The following is a 16400-nucleotide window of genomic DNA, read 5'->3' as shown; positions in this document are numbered from 1 at the left end:
AGAAATGTGGGGAATGTTTCACATAATGCTTGGCTGTGGGTAGTCCAGGGAATGGGCTGGGTTTGGGTGCAGGAGTTATGTGGCCCCAGGATCTGGGCTAAGGAGAATCAAGCAGGCAAGGGAGAATACGTGGGTCATGAGTCCCACAGGGCAGGCACATGCTGGTGGAAGGGATGGTGGTGGATGAGGAACAGCAGAGCAGAATCTGGCAGATGGAGTCTCTCCCTGCTCCAGGTGGGCTTTGATGGTGAGGCAGGAGTTCCAGCTGCTCTTTTCCCTATGGTGGAGGAGATAGTGTTGCCAGAATCAGGGTGTTGATACACAGCCTAGGGTGGCTGGACAGGATTCAGAGGGCAAGAAGAGAAGAGAAGAGACACAGCAACTTAGACATAGCACACACCCTCAAGCAAGACATAGCTGCAGAAATTGCACTCCTCACAGGTTAACGCACCTCACCTAGGTTTAAAAGCTTGACAGTTGGGCAAGACAAGCATTGCAAAACTCTGCAGCTTTCATACAACACTAACCACCTTGTCTGTGACTCTTCAACCTTGGTCCTGGCTTTTAGACTGGGCTATTTTCTGCTCCTTGTGGTTCTGGAACTTGTTCTGGAACAAGTTCTGGAACTTGAATAGCTTGGTGCTTACTGCTGAAGTTGTATCGCTGTTCTGCTTTAACAAGGATCTCTGCCTCACTAGTAAGAGCCCCTGTCATCATGTTTTTGGGCAGGAGCAGGACACCCTGTTATAATTGACATAGCTGTCAAGGGCACCTGTTGCTCTCGTAAAGTCCTAACCTGGAGGCTTTTGTAACAGTACCAAGTCAGAAGAAACCAATGGGATACATGGGCAAAGGGGAGTTACCCTGGAACCTGCGAGAACATCACAACCTTGGGACGTTAGGAACTTCTCAATCTGTTGCCTGAGTAGCCCACTCCAAGAGGCAAGCAGAAAGAAACAGATTCGGACACACGGACACACACACACACACACTTGAACACACAGTTCAAGTGTCAACAACTCTTGCAATAATGTTAGATAATGATTAAAGGCCCAATGAAGAAGAACAAATAAAGACAGTATTACAGCTTAGGAACAGAGGAATTTGTAAATTCCTCCATTGTTGTGTTGTTCTCCTTCTTCTCTTCTCTTTCACTTTCTGTCTTTCCCTATTGGGCATCAAAGTCTTTGTAGAGTCATGTAATTCACACTTTCCTTATTCAGGTATTGGCTCATCCATCAGGTCCTGCCAGCTGGTGAGTCTTTTTAATTATAGGAGTTGGCTGCCTGGACGGCACTGTGCATTGACTAAGGGACCTACATTCAGGTACATACACAGATTACCCAGACCATGCCAGGAGGAAAAGTAAGCATGCTGCAAATAGAGTGCCTTATGTCCCTGAAGCCAGATAGAAAGCAGACCTGGGAGCTTGTGTCTGTGCCTTTGCTGACCATGGAATGGAAGGGCTAATGATGAGGTCTAAAAGGGCTGATTCAGGCAGATGAGGCTGAAGATGGCAGAAAATCAGAGCTATTTTTTCAAGCAAGGGAGATCTCTGATAATCCTTACCCTCTCAGAGTCAGCTATAATAAAAATGTCAGAAGGCTAGGAGAGCCACTTTCAACTATACTTTTTTTTTCCTACAAAGAGGGCTGAAAAAGGATTTCTCATTTTCCTTGAAAACTCATAAAGGATAACAAATACATCATCCCACATATATATCATCAAGGATAACAACAAAATAAAAATATAGTAATAACTTTCTCTATCTCATTATCCATTGCTTTGAATTCTAAGAGTGCAGTTCATTGGTGCAGTTCATTGATTTGTTCATGAATTGGAAATAAGTAGTTGTTTTATTTGAGATGGAGCTCGTTTCCTACAAAGCATAGAAGCAGTTTACCCCAATCTAAATTCTGGAAGGTAAGGAGAAATGTAATGAATTGTATCCAGTGCTAGTCTTCCTCAGAGTAGACCCAATGAAAATAATGAACATGGCCAACTATTAACTTAAATGGGTACCACTCCTTAAGTACAGCTCAAGTGGATACAATTTACAATGCATATAAGCCAGAGGAAAACACACCTACCTTCTCAAACAGACACACACACCTGCCTCTTTAGATACACAAATAACTTGGATGTTCTCGAAAATGCTTTGGGGCCCTGTAATAAGCTTGCTGTGCTTTGTACTGCAGAGCAGTCACAGCTCAGTTCCCAGGGGATGTCAATGAGATGATTATATATATATCAAGCTCCCTGTGTCAGTCAAAGGCAGCTGAATCTCACACAAAATTAGTGTGGACCACACTCCCTTCGTTTCAGTTTCCAGTAACCAGTGCCATGATGTGTAGCAGGTCCTCCACAGTAAGAGTCAGATTTGCCTTCCAAGTTAATAAAAAAAAAAAAGGAAGTGAAAGATCCTGTTCATCTGTTATGTCCAAGCAGGAAATATACAACCACCTTTGGGCCACAGAGTCATGCATCCTACCTATGCCCCCAAGTTCCTTGCATGTGTCAGCCTCACCTTCTCTTTCCCATGCTGATGTTGGGATGGATAAATATGTCAACTTTAGTTTCTCTCCATTTCTCAGCTTTCCAGTCTTAAAGTCCAGTTCATCATGTTTCTGTATGGATTTCGGCTGTGTCCAAAGCCTTGTTAACATATAAAGTCTTGAACAACTTGGGAACAGCTTCCCTGAAAGACCTGCTGTCCCTTATAGAAAGGAGAGGTCACTTAGGTCATCTACTCTTTGCTCTGCACTCAACAGAATACCATAGGGCATTGATCCAACAATTGGCATTTTCTGCTGTTGCCCCCATTCTGAGGAATGCCATATGGAAAGCAGCAAACATCCATTGCTACAGACATCTTGTGAAGAGCTAATTTTTCTGCCCAGACCTTCCCTGACCCATATGATAGGACCGTGTTTTATGAGTTTAAAACCTCAAGATTTCTCTTTTATCTGCTTTTATATGTTTCTATGCATTTTCATATTGCTGTTTTACTAGTTTTGGGTTGTTAATATAATGTTTGTTTTCTAATCTGTGCACTGCTCAGAGTTTTGAAACCTTAAGTGGTATGCAAATGCTTTTAAATCAATAAATACCAGCTGTATTCCAGGCACTTGGTTCATAGCTAAAAAAAAAAGCAGTGGAAGATGTAGTTTTAGCACCTACATTGTGATAGGAGGCGCTTCATCATCCTATTTCAATGAGGGTTTCTAGGAGGGCATTGTGTCCATAGATAAAACAGTCTTGATATTTGTGTTGCCCAAGCTGCTCCTGTGCTAATGGTTGAGTATCTATAGTAGACCATGTTTCGGTAATGTGGTGCCCTGCAGATGCTGTTAGACTCTTATCAGCCCCAGCCAGAATCTCTTGTAGTCCTTGGAGAGCACTATGTTGTCTACACCTTCACAGACCCACACAAAGAATTGCCTTATACTGACATTGGTCCATCTAGCTCAGTGTTGTCTCCCCAAGGTTTTAGGCAGGGGTCTCTCCCATCACAACCCAAAGATGCCAGGGATTGAACCTTGGACCTTCTGCATGCAAAGCAGAGCAGAGCCAGTGAGAATGTGACATGGGGCTAGGGAGAGTCTTAGGGGCTTGATAGAGGGATCCCTACTATATACAATTAATCTTATGAGAAAGTAGACCAGAAATAAAAAACTGTCCTTCCCTCTTAAGAAAACCGTAGCAACAAGAATGTTATTTTCAACATAGTTGTGTTTTTTTTAATTAAGTTGATGAACTCTTCCCAACCACCAGCTATCTGTAGTCCTGCAATTACCAAAACTGGTGGAAAGAATAATGGCAAACTTGTACATGAGATCATTCAAAACCTCCTCTTAACCAAGCGTAGCTGCTGCCTCCGCTTTCTGCATTGGCTGTCCATCCTGCACGTTAATGTTTCGGCAGTTGGCTACAATTTTGTGGGGCTGCTGCTTCTTTTTCTTTTTTTAAATGCAACAGAGTTCTTTCAATTATGCAGCCATCATAAGTTTTGCCAACATGGAATATGGATCGATTTGTGTTCATTAGAGCACAAAATTAAAATTTCATTGCAGCAACTATAAACGTGTTGGCTCAAAGAAGTCAAAATACTTTCCAGTGTGAAATCTTGGATTAAGTGTCATTGGCAAGCTCTAACTTTTTTGTATGCTTTTTTTTAAAAAAAGAAATGTTATTTCTGTGAGATTCTGCCTTCATTTCTTTCTATCTATCTACCTAAACACATATACAACACATACATTTGTTTTGATCTATGGCCATAATAGGAACCTTTGGCGCTGCAAATGTTACTGAACTGGAAACTCCCACCTGCTGGGGGATGATGGGAGTTGTAGTACCACACAATCTGGAGAGCTAAAAGTTCCCCACATAAAAAGAATAAGGTTCAATCCTACTCATAGCTAGCTACGAGTGAACCCCATTGAAGGCAGATAGAGCTTACTTTTTAATTACTTAACAAAATTGTAATTGTAAAACCTATAAGCAGTTTCCATAAAATATATAAAAAAGTTCAAAACAAGTCAGCCTTAAAAAGTTCAAAATATAAATGAATCAGCAGTTAAAATGCCCTATAAAACAAATCTCACGTATTAAAATGTGTGCAAACTTTAGTTTTGAATAAGCATGCAAAGTACCAGGCCCAAAGACCAGTGTAAACAAAAAATTTTAGCCTGGCACCTGAAGACTGACAAGGATGACACCAGGCACATCTTCCTGGGGACATCATTCTGTGGGTGTGGAAGTACCATGGAAAGAGCATGTTCTTATGTGGCAACCCTCAACACCTCCCTTGGGTGTTGTAGATGGAGAAGAGACTGTTTGCATTGAGGAATCTGGAATCTGTGGTTATTTAGGCATGTTTGGAAGCCTTCTTCATACCTGCTAACTCAGTGTAGAAAGGTCAAGGGTGGAGTCACTGGGAGTGAGGGAACTAGGATGTAAGAATGCATCATGTTTCCATTTCACTGCAGTTTGCCCTCTACCAAAATTATGTAACTTGCATAGCTTATGTAATCCATTACATAAATTAAGTACAGTGGTACCTTGGTTCTCGAACTTAATCCGTTCCAGGAGTCTGTTTGACTCCCGAAATGGTTCGAAAACCAAGGCTCAGCTTCCAGTTGGCCGCAGGAGCTTCCTGTACTCAAGAAGAAGTTGTGTTGGATGTTCAGATTCTGAAAAAGTTCACAAACCAGAACATTCACTTCCGGGTTTGCGGCGTTTGGGAGCCGATTTGTTCGGGAGCCAAGCCGTTCAAGTAGCAAGGTACCACTGTAATTATGTTGTCATTACATTATTCCATCTATGGGGGCCAACTCTGGGTGACTTAGCTCCCCCCACCCCAGTAATAATTTGCTTGGAGAGCAGGGCTCCCCCATTGTTCCCTACCATCAGGGGGTGGAGGAGGCCAAGCGTAAAACCAAGCATGGCTTCAGTAGCCAGCTCCTCCTCTTCCTGCACTGGAAGTCTGCTGAGCATGAGAGAGGAGGAGCTCCCAGCTCTGTACCCTGACTTCTCCTGAAATGTGACATTGTGTGTCACACGCATGATCCATCCCCCTCAATCTTGGGCACAAGTTGGTGGCTCCAAGTCCATCCCATTCATTCCAAGCAAAGGTAACTGAATGCAAAAGAGGAGGCGCATATTCAATATGTTATTTTCAGAGGAGTGTTCTCTAATGCCCTAGTGGGGACATGGTGCAGGACTAGCATAGTTGCCTGCACTCCTCCCTACACAAATAAAGGTGATAGCAGCTAAATAGAGCTCTAAATATTTGTATTTCCACTTTCCTGCTTCTTATCAGTATTGCATTGTGTCTGCATAATTCCAAAGTGTCCAGATTAACACGCAGGAGGAAGTGGCAAAAACCTGGCTACTTACATTTGGCATTTGCACCACAAGCACTATGTAAACATTTGCTTCTTCAGCTCTCTTCCAAAGCCTGTAATTTAAACGTCAGATGGCATAAATTAGCAAGGTGAAAAATCTAAATATGCACCTAAAGCGACTCTCAAAGGAAATAAGCAGATGAATACACACTGTGACGAATGACTGGGGTGGATAAAATATCAACATACATTTCTCCATGCAGGTTATGTATAAATCAAGGAAGATGCAAGAAAAGCCCTTTAAGCTTTTAAGATTTATATAGGCTGTTTGCACTTTAGAATTCTCTCACTTAAGAAAAAAAAAACAATTTCGAGGGCTTTTAGTACGGAGGAGAAAATTGGCATATCCAAGCAGTCCTTCTCCATCAAATTGGATCACCGCTGAACTCATTCCTGAATTAATGTGTTCATTCGTAAGGTGGAAATCTTAAGGAATGGACTTGGAGGGAATGGAGAGATGGCATAGCACATTTATTTATTCTGGAAGAAAGGCGTTCATTAATCTATCGTGAAAACGTGGAATTAGAAGGGAAGGAACCACAGTCTGGAATTTGGCAGCTGCTTAAAGACACAGATGGTCCGGCAGCTTTTAAAGAGTTTCCAGGCTTTTGATACTGATACCAGTATTAAAAAGTAGCTTCATTGTGTGCCTCATGTTGATCCAGAATAGCCACAGAAAAACAAGACCTGGTATGTTTTGGATGGCCCCATCTCCCACTATATTTGCCTAAACTAGGCGTGGGGAACCTTGCATGCTGTGGGGACCACATTGTCAATTTTAAACTGGCAAGAAGTCTTCATTAATGAACGAATAAACTAAGATGAACAATCCCACTTGGCCCATAATATTGAAGTAGAACATAGGCAGCTGCTTTTTATGGAATCAGGCCATCTAACTTCATATTGTCTACACTGACAGGCAGTGGCTCTCCAGGATTTTAGATGAGGACATTTCCAGCCCTATGTTGAGGTGCTGGGGGGTCAAATGTGGAATCAAACACAGAGCAGACTGTCCCACTGAACTGCAGCCCATCTTCAAATTGAAGCAGCATTACATCCTCGTATAACTTTTCTCTCACAATGAGAAAAACAGCTGAGGGAGGATTTTGAAAATGGGTGGACTACCATCTGAAGTAGTGCTTAACTCCACTAATTCTGAGCATTTACTATGCCCCTAAATTAAAACCAAAAAAAACCCAAGCAAGTTTGACTCAACCAAGTTGAGTCAAATTTATACACATTCATGTGAAGTTTGGCCCTTTTCATAAGTTCACCCCCCCAACTCAGAGAGTGTGATGGTGAAGCTTAGCAAGCTTATTTCCTCTCTCCCCATTTGTGTGAGTAAAATTTCTGAGGTGCTTTCACATCAGTGATAGACAGTGATATGGTATGATATGATATGATCTGATGTGATGTTTTTCTTTTGGGCCATAACAAGGAAAATCCATAACATCCATCCAGTTATTTGTTAAATCACCAAAAAGAGAGGCTCCCTACCCAAAGCTAAGATTGACCATTCAGAAGGAAAATGAGTCGGCCGAAAGCACACTTATTGGACCAAAGCTGGGAACAATATCTTTGTAGCAATGGTCTGTTTCAGACGTAACACTAAACTATAGTTCACCATTACCAGAACAAGCCTAGGCAAGTCTCAAATTTTTCTGTTCCCCTCCTCTGGTGCCATGGCCAAGAGGGAAAAGTTCAAAAGCTTGTTGTTACATTTCAGATTGACGACAGTTTGCTGTGCTATACAAGCTAGGACAAATGGTGGGTTAATCTTAACAATGGTTCTCGAAAACAAACGCATCCATGGTTTATATAAACTGGCTTATTAAGATTAGCCACAGTTTAAGATTTAGATGAAATTCTAAAATGGAAGTTGACACTTCCAATCTCCTCTCCATGGCTGCACAAGTGGAAAGGGCAGGGGGAGAAAGCTCCCATTGTCTCTCATTGGAGATGTTTTCTCTCCCTCTGATGCAAATAGCAGCTGTGATGGAAGATCCCAAGTTGAGACTGCTGCGAGATGGGGCTACCACAATATGCATCATACATAGAATGCATTGCTAACATCTGCCTGTGGACTGAGAGTGGAGTGTTAACCTCCTCTTTTTAACATTTTGTTTTAGCACTGGTGTTTGCAAACTTTAATAAGAAATCACTACAGGGATAGACAGACAGACAGGTTGTTATGTGCATTCAACGTGGCCTAATGAGATACTTGCTCAGATATTGATAACTAACAGTGTTTTGTGGCAGTTTCTGTTCCATTAAGGACTTGTGTGTTTAAAAGTTCAGAGTACGGACTTGGAGAGTGCCCATGGGGGGGATATTTGTACAGATCTGGAGGAATAAAATTGCTCTTCTTAAGAGGAGCTTGAACAACACAAGTCCAGGGTGAAAGACTCCCACAGTGTCGCTGCAGTGACACAGAGCTTGAACTCTGGAGTCGCTGAAATAGGGATGAGTGGAGGTGAAGTGACGTTATCAGAGCAACAGCTAAAAGAGATGATCTTGGCATTTTGTCAGGATTAGAGAGGAGAGGCATGGCTGTCAGACAATCAGGAGGGAAGGGGGACAATTTCACACTTGTCTTTGCATGGATGGATGCAGAACTGCCATTGTTATGAATGCAGTGGGCCATTTGTGAGTCTCAAACTCAAACCCTGCATTGGGATAATGGAGATTAATATAGAGGAATTATTATTGTTGTTGTTATTATTATTGTTGTTGTTGTTGTTGTTGTTGTTGTTTATTATTAATTTCGTTGTCCCTGAGAGGGGGCATTGACAATAAAGATATTATTATTATTATTATTATTATTATTATTATTATTATTATTATGCAGCTGGTTTGATCTACTTAAATTTTAAGCATTTTGATGGGAAAGAGGAGATTGGACTATTGGATTTTCAGGGGTCTCTGGAATAACGCGATCCTAGCCTTCAAGTAACATTACGGTAACATTACGGCTAGCATCTGAGCATCTGACCTCTGCTTTCTGGTGCACAGTATGAGACTTACAGGTGCCAGGAATGAACCTCTTCTTTGGAAAATCCTCCAGGAGAATGCCCACCCCTTTCCTGATTGCCTTAGGGATGCCCAGTTGCAATCTGGATGGTTTGTATGGTGTTGTGTTTTAATCTCTGTTTTATCCCCTGCTGCTATTTTTATCAGGGTGTCCCTATGCACACCACTATTTACTTTTCTTAAACATTGTTGCTTTGCCATTTCTGTTGTTTAGTAACTTGCTACATTACTATACAGGTAACCCACCACCCCCATTTACACATGTTCGGTATTTTGGGAGAAATGTGCGGAATGGAGTGTTGGCAGGCCATTTCACTGATGTGGACAATGGCTTGGAATGTAACCCCTGCATAGATGGGGGGTTGCTATACTGTGTCAGTGACTCTTTGCAAACCATCTCGGGAGGATCATTTACCTCGAAAGGTGGATTAAAGATGCAACAAATAAATAAATTTGTAAATTTGTAAATATACATAAGTGCCTTCAAGCAGCAAGGTTTTCATTCTGCTACAGTTTGTCTTCCACCCAAAAAACTACATTTGTCTCACTGTCCAGCACAGCAAAATTGCATAACTTAAGAAATTACGTCAATTATATGTGTTACATTGTTGTTTTGTTATTACACCTCATTCAATTCAGTGCAAAGGAAACACAACACAAAGGTGGGGGGCACATAATCAATTACAGTTTGCAGACTAAAAAGAAAAGAACAGCAAATAACAGTCATATTCTCTGGATTGATTTCCATTCTGGATATGGGATGAATAAGTGAACAATAGCAATTTCTACTCCCATTTCTGTTTTTGTTGCAATTCTCTGACATCCTAGCTTCTGGAAACTACTAGATCTGACTTTTTTAAAAAAGAAAAAGCCTAAGTGTTTGCCTCTGTTCCTATAGCTGACTGTATATTAAGTAGAAAGCTCTCATCAGGTTTAGCAAATCAATACAGTAAGGCTGTGAAATGGTCCCCAGAAATCTTCAGAATTCTATTTCACGGCAAGAGCAATTGGGGAGGGGAGGGGGAGAAGCTACCATGGAATAACTTACAAGATAGCCATTTAGATCACAAAAGGATCATAAAAGTCAGAAGCAGTTTGTTTGAAGCAAGGTTCATCACGTAACCATACAGGACTTGCCTCAAAGGGAGAGCGAAAGAGAGAGACGAAAATTGCAAACCAATTTGTGGTTATGGCTGTTGCCGACAATTCTGCTGGGATTTAAAACTTGTTAAAGGTAGGAACTTCTGCCATCTTGCATTCCTCAACTAGCAGGTGATAGCTATCGTCAGGGTAGCAGAAGAAATGCTAGCTATTGGAAGTCAATAAAAGTACCTCCAAAACAATTAGTACTTTGCAAGGTCATTTATTACCAAACAGAAAGGTGTCTTGGCAATAATGTGAGTTAGCAATAATCCAAAGACTGCTTAGGGAACATTTAGTGCCACTCGCTAACCTATTTTTATGAAAGAGGATTCAAGTCTAAGTTTTATTTTCTCATTCATGGCATTTCTCTACTGCCTCCAAGCATTTCAGGACAGTGTAAATGGAGTCATCCCAATTAATTCTCACAACAGCCCTGGGAGGTAGTTAGTGACTGGCCCAAGTATACCCATGGAACTTAATGACTGAATAGGGATTTGAACCCAGACTGCGTCCAGTCCAAAGTTCAAATCTTCCCCCATGAAAAAGCTCCCTCTACTTATAAAGCTTGTACTTCTGGAAGAAAGGTGCCAGCCTTTTCTCCTGCTTGCCAGCCCATAATATGCCTTGAATTAAACTCCTCCTCCTGACTATTCTTAATGCATAGATCAACTCTCAGAGGTGTTACAGACTGTTTTGCTAGTTCACAACACGATCTGTCTAACCCAGGCATAGGCAAACTCGGCCCTCCAGATGTTTTGGGACTACAGCTCCCATCATCCCTAACAGGACCAGTGGTCAGGGATGATGGGAGTTGTAGTCCCCAAAACATCTGGAAGGCCACGTTTGCCTATGCCTGGTCTAACCTAAAACTGACCAGCCAAATGCCTCAAGGGTCACATCCATGCCATACACATATCCTCCAACATGCCCAGTCCCAAAACCAGGATGCACATCTTCCTGTCCATGCTCCCTGCATGAGTCATGTGACCCACGTGGGATCACTAAGCCCAAACAACATGGTTTTGCGGGGACCATGATCTCACAGGACCCCAAAACACACCTCTGAAAAAGTTTATTTCAGGGCTAGATCTCAGCATGAAATCATGGCCAGTGTGCCCCAGTTTTTCCAGGACACTTGCGGGGGGTGGTATGGATGCATTTAAAACACACCTGTTATTAAATTTATATTCTGCCATTCCCTCCAAAGGAACCTAGAGTGGCACATGGCCTTCCCCAAAGAATTCTGGGAATCTTAGTTTGTTAAGGATACTGGGAATTGTTGTTCAGCTGTGGGGTAAACTACATTCCCCAGGAATCTTTGGAGGAAGCCATACGCTTTAAATGTTTGTTAAATGTGCACTAAGTGTACAATGTGAGATGTGACTTGGGCACACCTAATCAGGACATTGCCCTGTGAACTGCTATTCAGAGATACATGTGGAGACCTGCAACAAAGTGATGTGCAGGGCTTCTGCTCAAGTGTCCAGCCACTGCAGTCCAATCCCCTCTCCCTTCCCTAGTATTCCATTTCCTGATCCCCAGCAGTCAGGAACCCGGGTCCTCTCCCCCAGGTTATCATGAGTCTGCTGGTACAGTAGAGGCTGGTGCCCTTTGGGACTGATTGGGCAGAGGGAAGAGTACCTATGTTAGGTGGAGCTAAGTAGCTATCTGCATCCTCCTTAGTGGGACTTAGTTCTAAGCAAACTACATGTTTGTTTGCTTCCATCCACCTCTCTCTTAGACACAGTGATAGGGATTCCAACCAGGTAAGAGCTGGCTCAAGTTCTGGGTTCTAAGCAGGGAAGGGGCACTACGCCACATCATGAAAACCCTGTAGTGCATGAGTGGGGCAATTTTGGCTTTGCCCCCACAAGCCTCTAAAGACTTGAACTGGAAATAGAGGGAACAATACTGCCCCAATACATGGAAGCTTTGTTTACTTATCGCTGCTGAAATTTGAACATCTGCTTCTCCATAGTATATCATGCCCCCATTAGGGTTGGTTAGATCTTGCCAATGTTTGCATCTGGGACTCCTTTGCATAGCGGCTTTGGGATATATGGTTGATTTGGGGCTAATATGAAGTCAGTCTCCTTTCTTCCTCTCTCTCTCTCTCTCTCTCTCTTTCTTTCTTTCTTTCTTTCTTTCTTAATGTAGGCAATAAAAAAAAGTTTCTGGTTTCTCTTCTGCTCCTATTTCTCTTCAAAGAACCGTGTTGCTTTATTAAAGATCTAGGAAATGAAATTCTGGCAATGTTACACTCAATCAATTGACTCTGGGCAGATGAAAAGTAATACCGCTGGCTTTAATGCCATTAGGAGACCTGATATTGTGGGCTCCTTTTAAGGTCGCAGCATAGCAGCAAGGCTGCAGACTTGATGTGGCGGTATCCTTCTGCAGCGTCAATGTAATCACGCCACGGGAGTGACACTGCCACAATGTGTTATGGATGCAGGAAGCAGAGAGCTAATGCACTGTGACCCACTTGGGAGCATTGCTGTGCAGATTCACCTTCCTTTTTCCTTTACTATTTTCCCCTCCGGTTCCATGGATGCTGCAGAATAAGCTGAGGGAAGCAAGTTGCAAGTGGGCACCTCAGTTTCTGATTCACAGATATAAAACAAGGCTTTGTGACTGGAACTACACACCCAGCAATGAGCTCTGGGTTTAGGAGCAGGGAAGAAGGAGAAATTTGATTCAGTTTGCATTGAAAGGCAGAATCACCTAATTTTACACTTTCCAAAACAATACATGAGCCAAAACATAGGTATCCTTTTGAAGTTCACACTGTTCCAAATTTTGCAATGCAGTTTTGCAGCCAAGTAACATGTACAAAAACATATATACTGGGGTAAATCATCCATAAAATGCATATATTACTGAAAATAGCATACAGAAATGCATTATATAAGAGAAAATCACTTTGTAAGCATATCTCTACAAATATATGTATTATGAGAAGTTCACACTAAAATGATTTTGGATTTTCATTTCTTTTTTAAGCAAATTGATGTGGAAATGTGAAGAACCAAATTTAAGACTAGATACATGAGAACCTGTAAGAAACCAAAAATAGCAGATTCTGCCACCCCTGTATGGGACCCCAAGTCTTCTGCAAACTACTGTAAACCTGGAGTCTGGAAATGAGTGGTGGAAATTCATTGGGAAACAAAGCAGCAGATCTCCCATCCCCCCCCATAAAAAATATTTCCACTATTCACATACCTTCTTCCATGGATCATTATGTTTTTATTTGGGATAGGGAGGTTGCAGCGAAATTTCAAGGGCTCATGTTGGCAAAATAAGACCAATACCAAATATGAAAACATCAACTTGCTCTGGAGATAAGCCGATTGTGTTATATACTGTGCACGGGGGGAGGGGGTGTTTCATTAAATCATGACTTTCTAGCAAATGACATCCCAAAAGATATTTATCAAAGCAAGAAAGCACTAGAAAGGTGTGCCCTGCATTCACTTTAATATTTCTCCTTTTCTTCTGACATTTTTCTAGCCTAGAGATCTAATTCCATTAAATATGTACATTTTTTGACTGGAAGACTTCTTCATGTATCTTTCAGATGAATCTTAAAAGTACATAAGGTCTGTAGGGCATCTTTTTTAAAGTGCAAATGAGGCCCACAGTAGAATATTGTCTTCTGAGCCTTTTCAATTTATTTATATTCCTGCAGTGTTTTACCTTTTTCTGACTGTGATAATGATGTGGAGGAAGAGAGAGTCCAATGCACCTTCCACAGAGCCCTGTCAAACAACGTTAGTCTTATTTAATGCATGAGACATAGAGGAACTTAACTCTGACCGATTTCCGTTTTCATCGGCTTTATTAGCAGTTGTCATGTTGGGTAACTTTCCGTTTTCCACTTGTATAGAAGTGCTCTTAATAATTAGGCGTTCCATTGTTCAATATGCTTCTTTATTAGAAAGTACTATGTTGGAGGAAAAGGCTATCAATTGCTATTAACCCTGAAGGCTATGGTTTCCCCCGTTACTTTGTATTGAATTTGTTATATTAAGTTTATATACCGTCCTACATCCAAGGATCTCAGGGCAGTTTGCAGTATAAAAAACACAAAAATACACAGCATAGTAACAAACAAAAACAATACCCCACCACAGAGAGAGAGAGAGAGAGAGAGAGAGAGAGAGAGAGTTTAAAAGGCCATAGAACCTTTAATTGTCCAAATGCCTGTGAGAAGAGGTCTGTTTTTGCCTGGTGTCTAAAGATATGTAACAGAGGTGCTAGGTGGGCTTCCCAGGGGAAAGCATTCCACAAGCAGGGAGCTACCACAGAAAAGGCCCATTCTCATGTTTCCACCTTATGGACCTCTCATGGAGGAGGCATGTGAAGAAGGGTCTCAGGTGATGACTGCAGTGTCCAGGTCAGTTCACATGGGGAGAGGTGGTCCTTGAGGTATTGCAGTCCTGAGCCATTTCAAGGCTCTGTGGGTCAAAGCCAGCACTTTGAATTGGGCCCAGAAACTGGTTGGCAATATATATATATATATATATATATATATATATATATATATATAACTCTTCAAACCTTCGGGGCTCACAAAACCCTACCTGTACCTCCCTCTTGTAAATGAATAATGCATTTGGCTGCATAAATACTGATGCTTAGCTCTGTATATCAGAAATAGAGAGAAAGAGTCACATATGTCTTTCAGTATTCAACCGGTTCAGCATGTTGAACAAGTATTGCCCTTCTAGCAAAGTTAACTTCTGAAACTCACTTCCATAAGACGTGTCGATTAACACTGAATTACAGTCCTAACCATGGGTTGTATCTGGACTTCCGCTTTCCAAGTTTTTCTGGGGGAATGCGATGGGTAATTAGAGCAAAAGTCAATCGGCTTTTCTGCTTATTTGATGTTTGCTCCAATTCAGTGGACGGCAAACAGAAAACTACACAGACCCATTCTTTTGAGGCACAGGACAAGCAGGAGCAGGGCTTCTTCTTTTTTCAGCCAGAACTCACCAGAACTCAGTTCCAGCATCTCTCAGAAGGGCACCATTGCCATTCTAAGAAAACAAGGAAGGCATTTGTGGTGAGTTCCAGTACCACTTTTTCCAGAAAAATAGCACTGAGTGGAAGTGTGGACAAGGTTGATTAATTTCAGTGGGTCAACTCTGAGTAAAGCTTAGACCACATTCACACCATACATTTAAAGCACTGTGACACCACTTTAAAGAAATATGGCTTCCCTAAAAGGCTTCTGGGAGCTGTAGTTTATTAAGAGTGCTGAGCGCTATTAGGAAAAAAAACCCATTCCCCTCCCAGGGCTACAATTCTCAGAGTTTCCTGTGCAGAGGGATTGATTATTAAACCACTCTGTGAACTGTAGGTCTGGGAGAGAATTTTGGGTCCCTTAACAACTCTCAGCTGCCTTAAATGTTTGGTGTAAATGTGGCCTAAGAGAGCAACAGTTTAACAGGAAAATGAGGAAGTGTAGTGGACTGAAACCCTGGAGGCAAAATAGATAAGCAAACAACTGAACAAATAAAGAAGACTTACTTCACTAGCTTGAGGAATGTTAAGCTTTGGTAGTTTATTCTTTGAGCTGGGTCCAGTAGTCTTTCCTTCCAGTGGAATCCCAAAGGGTTGGTTTCCATAAACGCCTTCAATTTCTATAGGCGTCTTCAGTTCTGGCATTGGGAAAGTGCATCTGGCCATCTGTTGCTGCTGGACAGAGATACTATCAGAGCTGTATGGACAACACAGTTAGATACATAAAAGTAAAGGGACCCCTGACCATTAGGTCCAGTCATGGACGACTCTGGGGTTGCGGCACTCATCTCGCTTTATTGGCCGAGGGAGCCGGCGTACAGCTTCCAGGTCATGTGGCCAGCATGACTAAGCCGCTTCTGGCGAACCAGAGCAGCGCACGGAAATGCTGTTCACCTTCCTGCCAGAGCGGTACCTATTTATCTACTTGCACATGACGTGCTTTCAAACTGCTAGGTTGGCAGGAGCAGGGACTGAGCAATGGGAGCTCACCCCGTCGTGGGGATTCGAACCACAACCTTCTGATCGGCAAGTCCTAGGCTCTGTGGTTTAACCCTCAGCACCACCCGCATCCCTAGTTAGATACATAGCTTTCTACAAAATCATGTTGCCCTTAAAGTAAAGTTCCAGCAGAAAATTCTGAGTTGAAATATTCCTTTTTCCCAAGAAGGACGTGGATGGGAGCAGTGTGAAGGACACCTAGGTTCTGCTCAGAGTACGCATAACAACACCTAACAATTCTCAATTCCTTTACAAACTCTGGCTCCCAGAATCCTTTGGGGAAAACCACTG

General features: G+C 42.1%; 1 protein-coding gene and 1 long non-coding RNA gene across 15 annotated transcripts in view; one reads left to right on the top strand and one right to left on the bottom strand.

Moving 5' to 3' along the window:
* The window catches only part of AFF2 (ALF transcription elongation factor 2), a 383311-nt gene that overhangs the window by 312331 nt on the left and 54580 nt on the right, over window positions 1-16400 (top strand). The gene's annotated exons all lie outside the window — the stretch shown is intronic.
* The window catches only part of LOC310837074, a 41269-nt gene that overhangs the window by 3973 nt on the left and 20896 nt on the right, over window positions 1-16400 (bottom strand). The window contains exon 2 of one of the 2 annotated variants that reach the window (XR_014560409.1): window positions 15632-15785. The exons of the other annotated variant lie outside the window; for it this stretch is intronic. This is a non-coding gene — a long non-coding RNA (uncharacterized lncRNA). Of the gene's footprint in view, window positions 1-15631; window positions 15786-16400 lie in introns of those variants that run through there. 2 annotated transcript variants of the gene reach the window in all.

Source organism: Podarcis gaigeae, assembly GCF_964106915.1.
Source record: "Podarcis gaigeae genome assembly, chromosome: Z".
NCBI classification, from domain to species: domain Eukaryota; kingdom Metazoa; phylum Chordata; class Lepidosauria; order Squamata; family Lacertidae; genus Podarcis; species Podarcis gaigeae.
Note: the sequence above shows the minus strand (reverse complement) of the source record. Positions and strands in the feature narration are given on the sequence as shown.